Source organism: Artemia franciscana, chromosome 9, assembly GCF_032884065.1.
Source record: "Artemia franciscana chromosome 9, ASM3288406v1, whole genome shotgun sequence".
In the NCBI taxonomy this organism is placed as follows: Eukaryota; Metazoa; Arthropoda; class Branchiopoda; order Anostraca; family Artemiidae; genus Artemia; species Artemia franciscana.
This window is the reverse complement of record NC_088871.1, coordinates 5,547,866-5,560,991: the sequence shown is the minus strand read 5'-3', so window position 1 is coordinate 5,560,991 and position 13,126 is coordinate 5,547,866. Positions and strand designations below refer to the sequence as shown.

The window sequence follows — 13,126 nt, the reverse complement described above, 5'->3', positions numbered from 1 at the left end:
ATGGCAACGCGACAGACTTTTATGTATGGATCCTCGTTGTCGCTTGTTTTCTAACTGCAGACAATGTGAGCCTCTTCTCGATGTCATCGCGTCACTATAGGGTTCGATACAACCACTCTAGGAGAAACAAGAGTTATTTCTTAAAGTTGTGACCTATTTAGATTGTTTTTGTGGCCAAAAATGTCAAAATGCCTTCTGTAGATATGAACTTCTTCTTGATTTCATGGCTTCAGGTTAGGTTTGATGCACCCACCCAAGGCAGAATGCTAACAAGCTATATAACTTTAACAAAAAGGAATTTAAATAATACACGGTTATTCATTTAAAGGGAGAATATATTCGTTTTTCTTCATGAGGTCATGAGATCATGAAGTCATGAGATGCCAAACAAGTAATATTAATTGGCCGCGCAAACGTCCAGAAATTATACTCTCTTTTCAGTCCTTTTTCAATCGCGGCAAATCGACAAACACTCAAGGTTATCAGATTTCACTGCCGTCATTAAACTCAAGGGGTTTCTCACTGAAAATTATGATTAATGTATATTCATTCTTCGTAATTCGACAAGTAAATAGGAATATTTATTTGGAAAAGAACTATTATTCGAGGAGAAAATTAGAGAAATTATTATTCGAGATTTTTTTTTTTGAGGAGGGGGGTTCAACTCTTACGAAAGAAATACCAGGAAAACACAGGAAAATTAAACATTTCGCTGAGAAAATTAAGCATTATACAAATTTAAGGTGGGTGAATCCCTCGCCTGCGTGTGTGCCTGTGGTTTGGTCATCATTATTTGCCAGGAGACGCGGTATAAAATTGTGGAAATTACAAATAAAAAGTACATATTTTCGGGTTTTTACTTCATGCAGACCTATTTAGAAAAATATAATTTAAATAATTGCTCGCAGCGAAGTGACAAATTTATTTCATTTTATCAAAAAGTTCGTGGTAACGAAGTGTACTAAGGAGCGACCCGGCTCAATAGTAACCAAAACTCTAAAAAACGGATTTTTGATACCAATAGCTACATGAACAAAACGCATTTTAATGCTGACTTTAAATATATGAGATACCTATCTAAAATTACGAGTCTAAGAAAAATTGCCTTATTTTAGAAAATAGAGGGAAACACCCAATAAAAGTAATAAAACCAAAATTACACCCATCCGAATCAGCCTGTCAGGGAACCCTACCGTGGAAGTGTTAAGCTTCTATCAGGAAAAATAAGGATTTTTTTCCAGGGGTGATTATATCGAACCAGTTATCATAGAATGTTGCGAGCGGGCTCATTCCAACGGAAATGAAGTTATATACAAGTGAATTATATAAAAAAAAATGAAGTATATAGTACCCTTTTTAAGTGATCTAAAAAATTGGAGGGCACCTAGGCCTCTTCCCACGCTAATTATTTTCCCACAGTCACCCGATTAAAATTCTGAGATAGCCATTTTATTCAGCATAGTCGAAAAACCTTATAACTGTGTCTTTGGGGACGACTTATTCCACCAGAATCCCCGTGGAAGGGGCTACAAGTTACAAACTTAGATCAGTGTTTATATAGTAATGGTTATTGGGAAATGTAAAGACGTTTTCAGGAGGATTTTTGGTTGGGGGGGGGGGTTGAGAACAGGGGGTTATGTTGGGGGAACTTTCCATAGATGAATTTGTCATGGGGGAAGAAAATTTCCATGAAGGGAGCGCAGGATTTTCTAGCCTTATTTCAAAATAGAACAATACAAAAATAAATATGAAACAGTTTTTTCAACTGAAAGCAAAGAGCAGCATTAAAATTTAACACTAACAGAATACAGAAGTTCGTTACGTAAGCTAACTCGTAAGTTACGTAGATCTTTTACTAGCAAAAACGTTCGTAAAATATTAAAAGTTCTAGTTGCCTTTTTAAGTAACCAAAACATTGGAGGGCAACTAAGCCTCCTCCCCTGCTCCTTTTTTCTCAAAGTGATTCTATCAAAATTATGAGAAAGCCATATAAATATGAAATTTCGTTTTAATTATTCATCTGTGGAGAGCCAAAATCAAAACATGCATTAGTTCAAAAACGTTCAGATATTAAATGAAAAAAAGACATGTTTTTAACTGAAAGCAAGGAGCAACATTAAAACTTAAAACGAATATAAATTACTTCGTATGTGAAAGGGGCTGCTTCCTCCTCAACGCCCCGCTCTTTACGCTAAAGTTTTACTCTTTTTCTCTCAATTCTACTTTTTAAAACAGTAAAAAACTTTAGCGTAAAGAGCGCGGCGTTGAGGAGGGAGCAGCCCCTTTCATATACGAAGTGATTTCTGTTCGTTTAAGTTTTAATGTCGCTCCTTACTTTCAGTTAAAAAAAACTTGTTCTTTTTATTTAGCTTATCCATACGGGTTCATTAAAAAATATTCTAAAGTTCGATTGTTGCTTGAGTATTTGTATATCTGAATTTGTATTTGGATAAGACTTTAATGACACATGATAACTACCCATACCTAGCACAGTTGGATTTATATAAACGGTTCTCGTATCTCCATACTTCTTGGCAACCTTCCGTCGACAATTTCGGGTAACAGTGCGTCAAAATAAAATTTTTTTAGATTTGGCAGCATTTTGTTAGACCAGAATTCACGGTCACGACCAATCTTTTCATAATATAATTCCTCTTCCCCTAAAAATATTACAAAGTATACAAAATCAATGTCACAACATTCCAATTGCATTTGAATTTGGTAATAGTAGTCATGTGTTTTTTTCAGCTTTATTTCACTATTAACTTTCTTTTCTAGACATGTATTTTTTTTAAGCGCTATCCACTCTTCTAATGTAAGCCCTTTTGCTGTCAAAGGACACTTCACCTCCAAAAGAGCCTTCTCACCCAAAGGAAAAATTGCTATCCCCTCCGGACTGGCCCCTAGAAACCCATATTCCTTGTGAATGAAAAGCCCAGCAGAGTTCACAATGCAACCCATTTTCTTTGCAAAAGCTGCAATAGCTACAGGCTCATATATCTGACCATGCTCCATTGCCTTTGTTTGGCGGTTTCTGGGATACAGCAGCTGCCGAACTAATGAGCCCACAGTCTTCAACCGCCTTTTACAAACAGCACCGGCTACGGAAGCTGTAATTCTGTTTTTTCTGTATTCTATCCAGCTATTATCGATAGAATTTCTCTGAAGCCTAGTGGCTTTTTCGATACTGAGGATATCTGTTGCAGTACATTGGAGACGAGTCAAAAAATCAGTTTTTGCAATTTCGAGCGCACTGCAATCAAGATCCGGAGCAGTTGCGTTCGAGCCGTAGTTTTTGTCTGCTCCGGTTGGCTCCCCGATTTCTTTTGAAGGGAGTTTTGTGGAAGCATTAGTGAAAAGGCGCTTTTTAGCAGACAGTTTTTTACGTCGAGCAGTAGTCATGGCCCGCTGTTGTGCAAGTTTTTTCAACTGCCTACTTGGTGTAGATCCTACAGTTCTTCGAAATATTTCAAGGCGAGCTGAGTGACCTTTCGTAAATCGGATTCCTGCTGCTTTAACACGGGTGGTATATCGCGCACTTTGGCTAACCATGATGTTTTTGCCACCTATAAGCCTTGCAACTATGCTCATAAAATATTCTGCCAGGTTGCTCGTGTGGTTTCCTATCAGTAGACGAGCCCTTCTGGTCAGCGTATCAAAGGCTGAATACACATGGCTGAGAAAGATGTTGCTAGGGGTGTCTTCAGGATTGACCTGTAGAACTTTCCCGGAGAACGAGCAGCGTGTAGGACAAAATCTATGGTCGCCACGGAAAAAATGTAGAGGAATTGCCTTCAGCGCACTGATGAGATCCTTCACGCTTTTCTTCTCTGTGGTGGCACATACAATTGCATTTCTGGCAAAATCACACATTTTCTTTATTATTGCGGCACTAAGAAATCTTCTGCATTCGGCATTTTCATGCTGCTTCTTATATAGTCTGTTTTTCAAGCATTTGCACGCATGATTAGCACACTCAATTTTTTCTACATTTCTGCCATATGGTACCCTTGCTATAATTTCAGAATGGGTACTTGAATCGCCGTCGGCAACAAATCGAGTATATCTTAGATTGTGCATGGATGTTGCTATTCGGAATGCGTCAACTAATATATCTGACTCCATACCTGTACTGGGCCCCTGCCAGTTCATAAAACATGTATGTTCAGGAACAGATCTATTAACTTGATGCCTGTATTTCACGCAAGTACTGCAATATTTGTTTCTAATTCCTAGATTTAAGAGTTTCTTCGAATAGAAACCTATCACCACTCCACAGCCTGAGAGTGCACGATATCTATTCCCATAACTTCGTGTACACCAGCTTCCATCAACTATAACACATGTCTCTACAGCTCCATTTGGGTGAATTTTCTCACCTGCTTCCAGTGCCATCCTTCGCTCGGTTTTCCCATTTTCGATAAGATAGTCATAGAGAACTTTTTCCAATTCTACGCAAATTTCTTTCTCAAATTTCGTCAAGACTTTTTGAGACGGGGTATTTATTCCAATGGTAGAGAAAAGTTCTTGAACCTGGGCGTGAGTCATTCCACCATTTATTGCACCAACCACTACCTCTTTGTTGATACTTACTGTTCCTGTTTCTGTTTTGTGTTTCTTTCTGATAGTATTCACACTATCAAAATCAGTCCTTTTCCGTTTTTTGACTACGGTTTTCGTTGAGTCTTTTTTTTTAAGCCTTCTAGGAGCAAGGGGTTTTTCTGTGTGAATTGTGGCTTCCTCATGACATGATTCGCATTTGAAGATGAGTCTTGAGCGCAATCCAGCTCTATGTTCTTTAGAAAACATCATATTTGAAACCAAATTGATGTCTTGGCACCTGTAAATAAAATGCTAATTGGTTGTGAGGAAGTAAAATAGTGAAGTAGCGATTTTATTGTTTTGGTAGAAAGGAAAGTGCTATAGCTTCAAAAAGGATAGGTAGTATGTAGAGTAGTGAGCGATGTAGGGTAATTAAAATATGAAATAAAATATAAAATATAGCTAGAAATGGGCGAGAAGTGGAAATTATACGATCTAACCGAAAGTTTGTTGTATTTCATTGTCAGATTAAACCACCCAATTTTATTTATGTATGTAACCAAGCCAAAAACTGTCCTGGAACTACCAATCAGGAAAGCCAAGTATTTCAAAACTTTACAAAATCCTTTGGGGCATGACAGGAAATGCCCTCTAAACAGGACCCGTGTCGATTTACCAAATTCCAACGGAAATTACTAACCAAATTCCAAGAAAATTAAGTCTCACTTGACTCCCTAAAATCAAATTCAAAGTAAAAATCCGTGCCCCAAATTCAGTTGCATCTCAACTATCATTTAAATTTTTATTCGAGTAATTCACAAAGTTCATATTAGTACGATTAAAAATACCAATATGCTTTTATGAGTTAGGAGGATCAAATTAGCTAGTTTATTTCTCAAATCCTTTAAAGCCTTTGCAGACATTCTTTCAGAACCTTTATCCGTACTTTTTAATGATTAGATAAAAAAACAAGTATTTTAAATGAAAGTAAGGAGCAACATTAAAACTTAGAACGAACAGAAATTATCCCGTATATGAAAGAGGCTGTTTCCTCCTCAACGCCCCACTCTTTACGCTAAGGTTTGACTCTTTCTCTTAACTCTACTTTTTAAAACAGTAAAAAATTTAGCGTAAAGAGTGGGGCGTTGATGAGGAAGCAGCCCCTTTCATATACGAAGTAATTTCTGTTCGTTTTAAGTTTTAATGTCGCTCCTTACTTCTGTTAAAAAAACCGTTTTTTTTTTTTTATTTAATTTCTGAACGTTTTTGAATCAATGCATGTTTTGACTTTGGCTCTCCGCAGATGAATAATTAAACCGAAATTTTAATATTTATTTTTTTGTCTAAAGTGCTTTCTCATAGTTTTGATCGAATGATTTTGAGAAAAAATGGAGCGGGGGAGGATGCCTAGTTGCCGTCCGATTTTTTGGTTACTTAAAAAGGCAACTAAAAATTTTAATTTTTTACAAATCTTTTTATTAGTAAAAGATATACGTAACTTACAAATTAGCTTACGTAACTAACTTCTATATTCTCATGTTTTTATTACGTATACGAAGGGGCTCACCCCTCGTTAGTACCTCGCTCTTTACATTAAAGCTTAAATTTTGTCCCAATTTCTTAAGAATGACCCCTGAATCACAAAAGCCGTAGAATAAATAGTTGAAATTACTAAAAATACTTTAGCGTAAAGAGCGAGGTATTTTTTTTTTAAATGGAGAGTTGTGAGACAGAGTCAAACTTTAGCGTAGAAAGTAAGGCGTTGAGAAGGGAACAGCCCCTATCATATACGGAGTAATTTCTGTTCGTTTTAAGTTTTAATGTTGCTCCTTACTTTCAGTTGAAAAAACTTGTTTTTTTTTTTTATTTATTTCAGAATAGCGCGACTCATTTTTTCCGCCGATTGATTAGCTTTCGTCATAAATTAATACAGAAGTAAAAAGTAGGGCTATTTCAAAATGTAATGGGGAAATATATAATGGGCTATAAACTGTCGCTTAAAGAGGGGCGAGGGGTGGGGTATAGCAAAGCATTCGCTCTTAGGAATAGTATAAGTAGCTACTTATGGTTGTTTTAAGCTCTTTTCTGAATTTTTAGGCCTTCCTTCAAATGTGCCCCTCTCCTTATTTTTTACCAAAATATAATTTAAAAGATCTACTGTTTAATACTGTAAAAACTTTAGCGTAAAGAGCGGGGCGTTGAGGAGGGAACAGCCCCTTTCTTATACTGGGTAATTTCTGTCCGTTTTAAGTTTTAATGTTACTCCTTCCTTTCATTTAAAAAAAAAATCGTTTTTTATTTAATCTCTGAACGTTTTTTTAGTTAATCCATGGTTTGATTTCGGCTCTGCGCAGATGAATAATTAAAACGAAATTTGAATTTTTATTTTTTTGGCTAAACGGCTTTCTCATAATTTTGATCGAACGATTTTGAGAAAAATGAGCGGGGAAGGAGGCCCAGCTGCTCTCCAATTTTTTGCTACTTAAAAAGGCAACTAGAGCTTTTAGTTTTTTACGATGGTTTTCATTAGTAAAAATATACGTAACTTACGAATTAGCTTACCTAACGAACTTCTATATTCGCAGGTATCTATTACGTATATAAGGGGGGCTCGCCCACTTGTCAATACCTCGCTCATTACACTAAAGCTTAAATTTTTTGTCCTAAATCCTTAAGAATGACCCCTGAATCACAAAGGCCGTAGAATAAATAATTGAAATTACTAAAAAATACTTTAGCGTAAAGAGTGAGAGATTAGGAGGAAATGAACCCCTTATATGTGTAATATTTTTTGTTCTTTTTAAGTTTTACCGCTGGTCTTTACTTTCAGTTGAAAACACTTTTTCATATTTATTTTTTCACTGTTTTTTTTAAATCATGCTAGAAAATCCTGCCCCCTCCCATTCATGGAAAATTTTCCTCCCCATGACAAATTCCTCCATGGAAAGTTTCCCCAACATAACCTCCTCTTCTCAACCCCTCCTTCCAACCAAAAAATCCCACTGATAACATCTGTATACTTCCCAATAATCATTACTATGTGCAAACACTGGTCAAAGTTTTTAACTTGCAGCTTCTCCCATGGGGCATTTGGGGGAGTAAGTCGTCCTGAAAGACATAGTTATAAGGTTTTTCAACTATGCTGAATAAAATGGCTATATCAGGATTTTGATGGCGCTAGAACTTTTCATTTCCATTTGAATGAGCCCTCTCGCAAAATTTTAAGACCACTGGGTCGGTACAATCACCCTTGGAAAAAAGAATTAAATAAATAAACACGCATCTGGGATTTGCGTTTTGGCAAAATATACAAAATTCTACATTCTTGTAGATAGGAGCTTGAAACTTGTACAATAAGGTTCTGTGATACGCTGAATCTGATGGTGTTACTTTCTTTAAGATTAAATGACTTTTAGGGGGGTTCCCTCATTTTCGAAAATAAGGTAAATTTTCTCAGGCTCGTAACTTTTGATGGGTAAGACTAAACTTGATGATGAAACTCACATATTTAAAATCGGCATAACAGTGCGATTCTTGAGATATTCTGATATCAAAATTCTGTTTTTTAGAGCTTTGGTTACTATTGAGCCGGTTCGCTCCTTACTACAGTTCGTTACCACGAACTGTTCGAAATTACCTCTACTGGTAAGTTCGCTTTATGTTGGAAAAAAAATGATAAAAAGAAGTTTTTTAACTGAAAGTAAGGAGCAAAATTAACGAACAGTAATTACTCCGTATATCAAAGGGGCTTTTCCTCCCTCAACACCTTGCTCTTTACGCTAAAGTTTGACTCTTTTTCTAAGTTTACTTTTTAAAACAGTAAAAAACTTTAGCGTAAGGAGCAGAGCGTTGAGAAGGGAGAAAACCTTTTAATATACAGAGTAATTTCTGCTTGTTTTAAGTTGTAATGTCGCTCCTTACTTTCAGTTCAAAAACTTGTTTTTTTTTCATTTTATTTCTGAACGTTTTTGGATTAATACATTTTTTTGGCGCTTTTTTTCTGTTTCTCTGTTTGCCATTCTGGCATGTCCAATGAATTGTGGGACAGAATAGAGGCAGTTCAAAAAACGTGTCTAAGAATTATTTTCTAACAGGGTAAAGGGCCTTACATTTCCCTTCTTCGGAGAGCAAATCTAGTCACCCTTAAGGAAATGAGAGTACAAATTTCCTTATTATTTTGCCAACAATATCGTGCATAACCCTTGTACTACTTCTCCTTTCCCTAGTGAATATTTACCCACCCGCCACGTCAGGGGCGGATCTAGGATTTTTTTTTGGGGGGGGGGTGTACATGAAAGGTTACTCCGATAAACTTGTGGACAAAGAAATACCAACAATTTAAAGGGAACTGCAACAATTTCTAAGTCGTGGGTAGGTAGTGGACATGGACTTTAATTTAATATAAAATCTGATGAGTTGTATTGAAATTAAAGTCAATTAGAAATATTGATACAAAAAAAGTAAGTTTATAAGAACCACCTCGCCATAAAACACAATTAAAAGGTTGTTCACCCTCTACAAAAAAATAATATATTAAATCTTTTCTGCATAATTTTTAGCATTTGCACTTCTGGCGACTACAGCGAGTTACTGAAACTTTGTATTGTCAAAAAAAAAAAATTAGTACCATATTTTGGTATCATACATTCTTTGGAACTAATTGTTGATTAAACATTAAGTAATAGTTCGTTTGTTGGTGTAGCAGGAAAAATAGAACAAAGAAATAGAAATATAATGCTTTCTTATTGTTGCTATTAGCAGCGGATTAAGTCAGAATTTTAAATCTCCCCTTCTTACGAATGAAAATTTTTGCCTCCCAGTTGGCATTTGTGGTAATACGGACAGATCCCCTTGATAAACTTGAATTTGATTAAATACTTTTTGGGGACATGTGTCATTAATAAAAATCTAATAGAGACTGCAAAAAGTAACTGAAACCTTGTTTCAAACTTGTTTGCAAAAAGAAACAGCCTTAATAACTAAAAACTTACTAAAAACTCGACTATTAAAAACCAAATATAAAAAAATTCGTCCCTAAAAGAACCAGAGCAAGCGGTCCCAACCACAAATCTACTACTATGTCAGGGGGAGGGTGCCCCCTGCATTCGCCACTGCCCCATGTTCTAATTCAACAAAAATCCCCCTTCTTGCCCAAATAAGAGTTTCCACTGAAAGATATAGAAGAACGTTCATCCTTCACATATTTGAAATTTTAAATTACTAACCCTTCGCTCTTATCGCTCCACTTTTAACTTATAGTTTTAAAGCTTATTTTGCAACTGCAAACTTTACAATTCTTGCAAGGTAAACTAAATTGTCATTTTGTTTAAATTTGTTTTCCCGGTTTTAATTTAAGACTTTTTATGGTTTGACTTTTTTACTGATTGCAATTTTATGAGTTTAAACTGGTTTGATATTTATTACTGACTGGCATTCACCATTTTTTTTAATTTTTTTATTGAGACTAAAATGTGAATTTGGCCCTTTTGGGCTTGTGATAGCCGTTTTGTAGAAATAAATCTTGTCTTGTCTAAACGAAGATGAGATTGCTAAAGAAATAGCGAAACAACTGCCGACTATTCTATATAAGCTTTAAATTGTTGGTAAAACCAACAATAGTGAAATTAAACTAACCTAAGTAGATACCGTCGGAGCGTTCTGTTGTTTTGGGATGAAAATATCTTTAAAAGTTATCGAACATTCTTTCTCTATAGCAGAAAAGACAATTATCAAGAATTAATAAGGTACAAGTTGTATTAATTGCAACCCAGAATAATTCCCCATCCTAATAATTTTGATAGCAGTAAATCAATGACGTAAAATGAAAGACAAAGAAAAAACTTACATGTGGCGAATCACGAGCTTTTCATAATTCTCAAAAAGGTAAGGCAGATCCACAATCCAGCGTGAGCCTTTTAGAAGGTCTGACCCCAAATTTCTTCCAGAAGTGATAACTTTCAACACAAAAGGGGAATTTGTTCCAATTCCTTCGGAACTTGATTCGTCGTGAACCGAAGCATCTGTTAAGTCTTCTAACATATATTTTGGTAAACGCGGTCTGCCTCTAGCCCGATAATTTAATTTCAACTTTTCACGATGGGCCTGCACATTTGGCAAATGGAGCCCTCGTATATTTCTTTTTTTTTTCCATGTTACTGTGGTCAATAGCAAGAACTATATAAGATCTTTATTAGGGTTCTGACCATTTTTATCGGGGTTTAACTTACTAAAGGGTTTAATTGTTTCTTGGAAAGGCCTTGGACTTGAGACTGGTCATTTGACTGCTTTAGTATGGGTAATTTTTATTGGGGTTTATTTACCAAGGGGTGGGATTGTTTCTTGGAAAGGCCTTGGACTTGAGACTGGTCATTGACTGCTTTTGTAGTTTGCTTTGGTAGTTCTACAGCAAGACTCGGGTTTTGCTATAACAAATTTAAATATTCTGGGGACATTTTGTTTCGTTCATTAGTTATTTTGTTTCATTCATTAGTTATTAATTAGCTTGTTTTATATATTTTTAATTCTTATTTCAGTACGAAGATTATGCAAAATTGTACTTATACTACAATACATAAATTTGTCCTGAATTTATTTTAATTAAACCAAAACGATAGATCAATCTTTTTAAAATAAAACCATTGCTTCTTATTCGGCCCTTGTGCTGTGTTCAATTTATCTCTAGGATTAGACGTAGCTTATCCTTAATTATTTATACAATACAATTTTCTTATATATTCATTAACCGGCAGTTTGGTGTCTGCACCTTACTTCTTCTCTAGACTGTTTAAACAGGTTAGAACTAAATAATGCTTGACTGAATCGCTCCTGAACAATCTGAGTGGTTAGCCCCTTGGTGTAATTTTTGCATTCTTAAATGCTCCGATTACAGCTCAATCTAACCTTTTGAGGGGAAATTTTGATTTCGGAACACAAATATGTAAAGTATTTGAAGGGACTGCATACAGGAGGTATATATTATAGAAAAAAGCTTCTTATCGATGAATAGAAAATTTTTTGCTCTATTTTTTGATACCCACAACAACAATGTCAAGCATAGCAATCTAGAATGCAAACCCGAAACAGGTTTTATAATTATTTTGGAATTATAAAAAAAATAATTGTCGGCTTTAAGATTTGATTATGCCAAAATATTCACCAGATTTTTTTACTTCTATTGACATAAAAACCGCCAAAATCACTAATTCAGGAACGTCAGGCAAACTCCAAATGTTTAACATGGGAGGTATAGGAAGATTCTTTCCGAGTCCGTCCAGCCTTAAGAAAGTCTGGCTTGACTGGTTGTGATTTTCAGTGTTGCTTCTCTTCTAAGCAGAGACTGCGTATCGCTGTCACCTATATTCCAGCCGAAGATTTTGCTGTTCATTTTCATTCATCATTACCCCAGATTTTGTTTTCTATGCCTTTTGCTTCAGCTAGTTAGATTCATGCATCGTCTTATATAATTTCTTGACGTTAGGATACCAAAAAATGTCTTTCCCAGACCATAGATCGCTGTTCTAAATTTTCGTTTGCAATTCAATATGATCCACGCTTTCGTTTGTTCCATGGCTTTTGTTTTGGCCGTTGCAATTCTTACTTTCGCTTCTTCTCTATTCACAGCTATCTGTACTTCATTTTCATCAGGCAACCCATTAAACAGTATTTCTATAGTCTGGATAGTCCGGCCTGTTGGAAAGATATTTCTTCTTGTTGTTCAAATGACGTATCTTTTCCAACCTTTGAAAATTAAATCATGTCATGCTTTTTGTATTTGGTATCAGCAGATAGATCTTAAATTAGAAGTAGCACCCTTGTGAAATTACAGCTTTTTACTTCGATTACTTAGTGTTTTGGTTACTGTTGGCCCTATCTCTACGTCCTTTGGTGCTGATTGTCATTTTACCACCTTCTGCTTCAGAATTCTTCTAACCGTCGTCAGGCCTCGACATAGCTACACAGCAAACTTGTATTTATTAATTCTCATTGACCCTTGACTTCTAACCGCATCCTGTTCTTGATGCCATGACGTTATAATAGGTTTGATAAAACCACCATGGGAAAAATTTAAATTCTCCCTTGTCACCTATTTAGTTTGTTTTCTTGTGGCCAGAAATGTCAATATGCCAGTTAAATAAAAAAAAAAACGATGTAGCCGATTTCGAGGCCTGGTCCCGACACGGCTGCGTGGCAGGCTTGTATTTATTAATTCTCGTCGTCGCTTGTCGTCTAATCGTAGATAATGGGAGAAATTTCTTGCGTAAAATGAGCCGTAAACAAGTTGCACTTGTGATGCAAAATTAACCTAAATTAAATAAAAAAAACTAAATTTCCATTTACTTGAAGCAAAATAAGAAAAATTAGGTGAAGATGCAGAAATACTCACCTAAAATGTATACGGTCAATGTGTAGAATTTTAAATTTGGCTCGTGCTGCCCTCGATAACTTTAAGTTTGATTAACCTTCAAAATATAACAAGCAACAAAACTTTTATTACTTCCGTTTGTTCCAAAGCAATATTTTTGCAAGCATACCAACATGACACAATATTTTGACATCGTATTTTCTCCAGGGAAGACCAGCCGAC

The 13,126-nt window shown here is 35.6% G+C and overlaps 1 protein-coding gene across 1 annotated transcript in view; it reads right to left on the bottom strand.

The window, feature by feature from the left end:
* The window catches only part of LOC136030926 (uncharacterized), a 73,175-nt gene extending 60,111 nt beyond the window's left edge, over positions 1-13,064 (bottom strand). Inside the window, exon 1 of the mRNA XM_065710034.1 lies at positions 12,926-13,064. The gene's annotated coding sequence lies outside the window, so the exon portion shown is untranslated. The remainder of the gene's footprint in view (positions 1-12,925) is intronic.
* Positions 13,065-13,126: the final 62 nt, after the last annotated feature.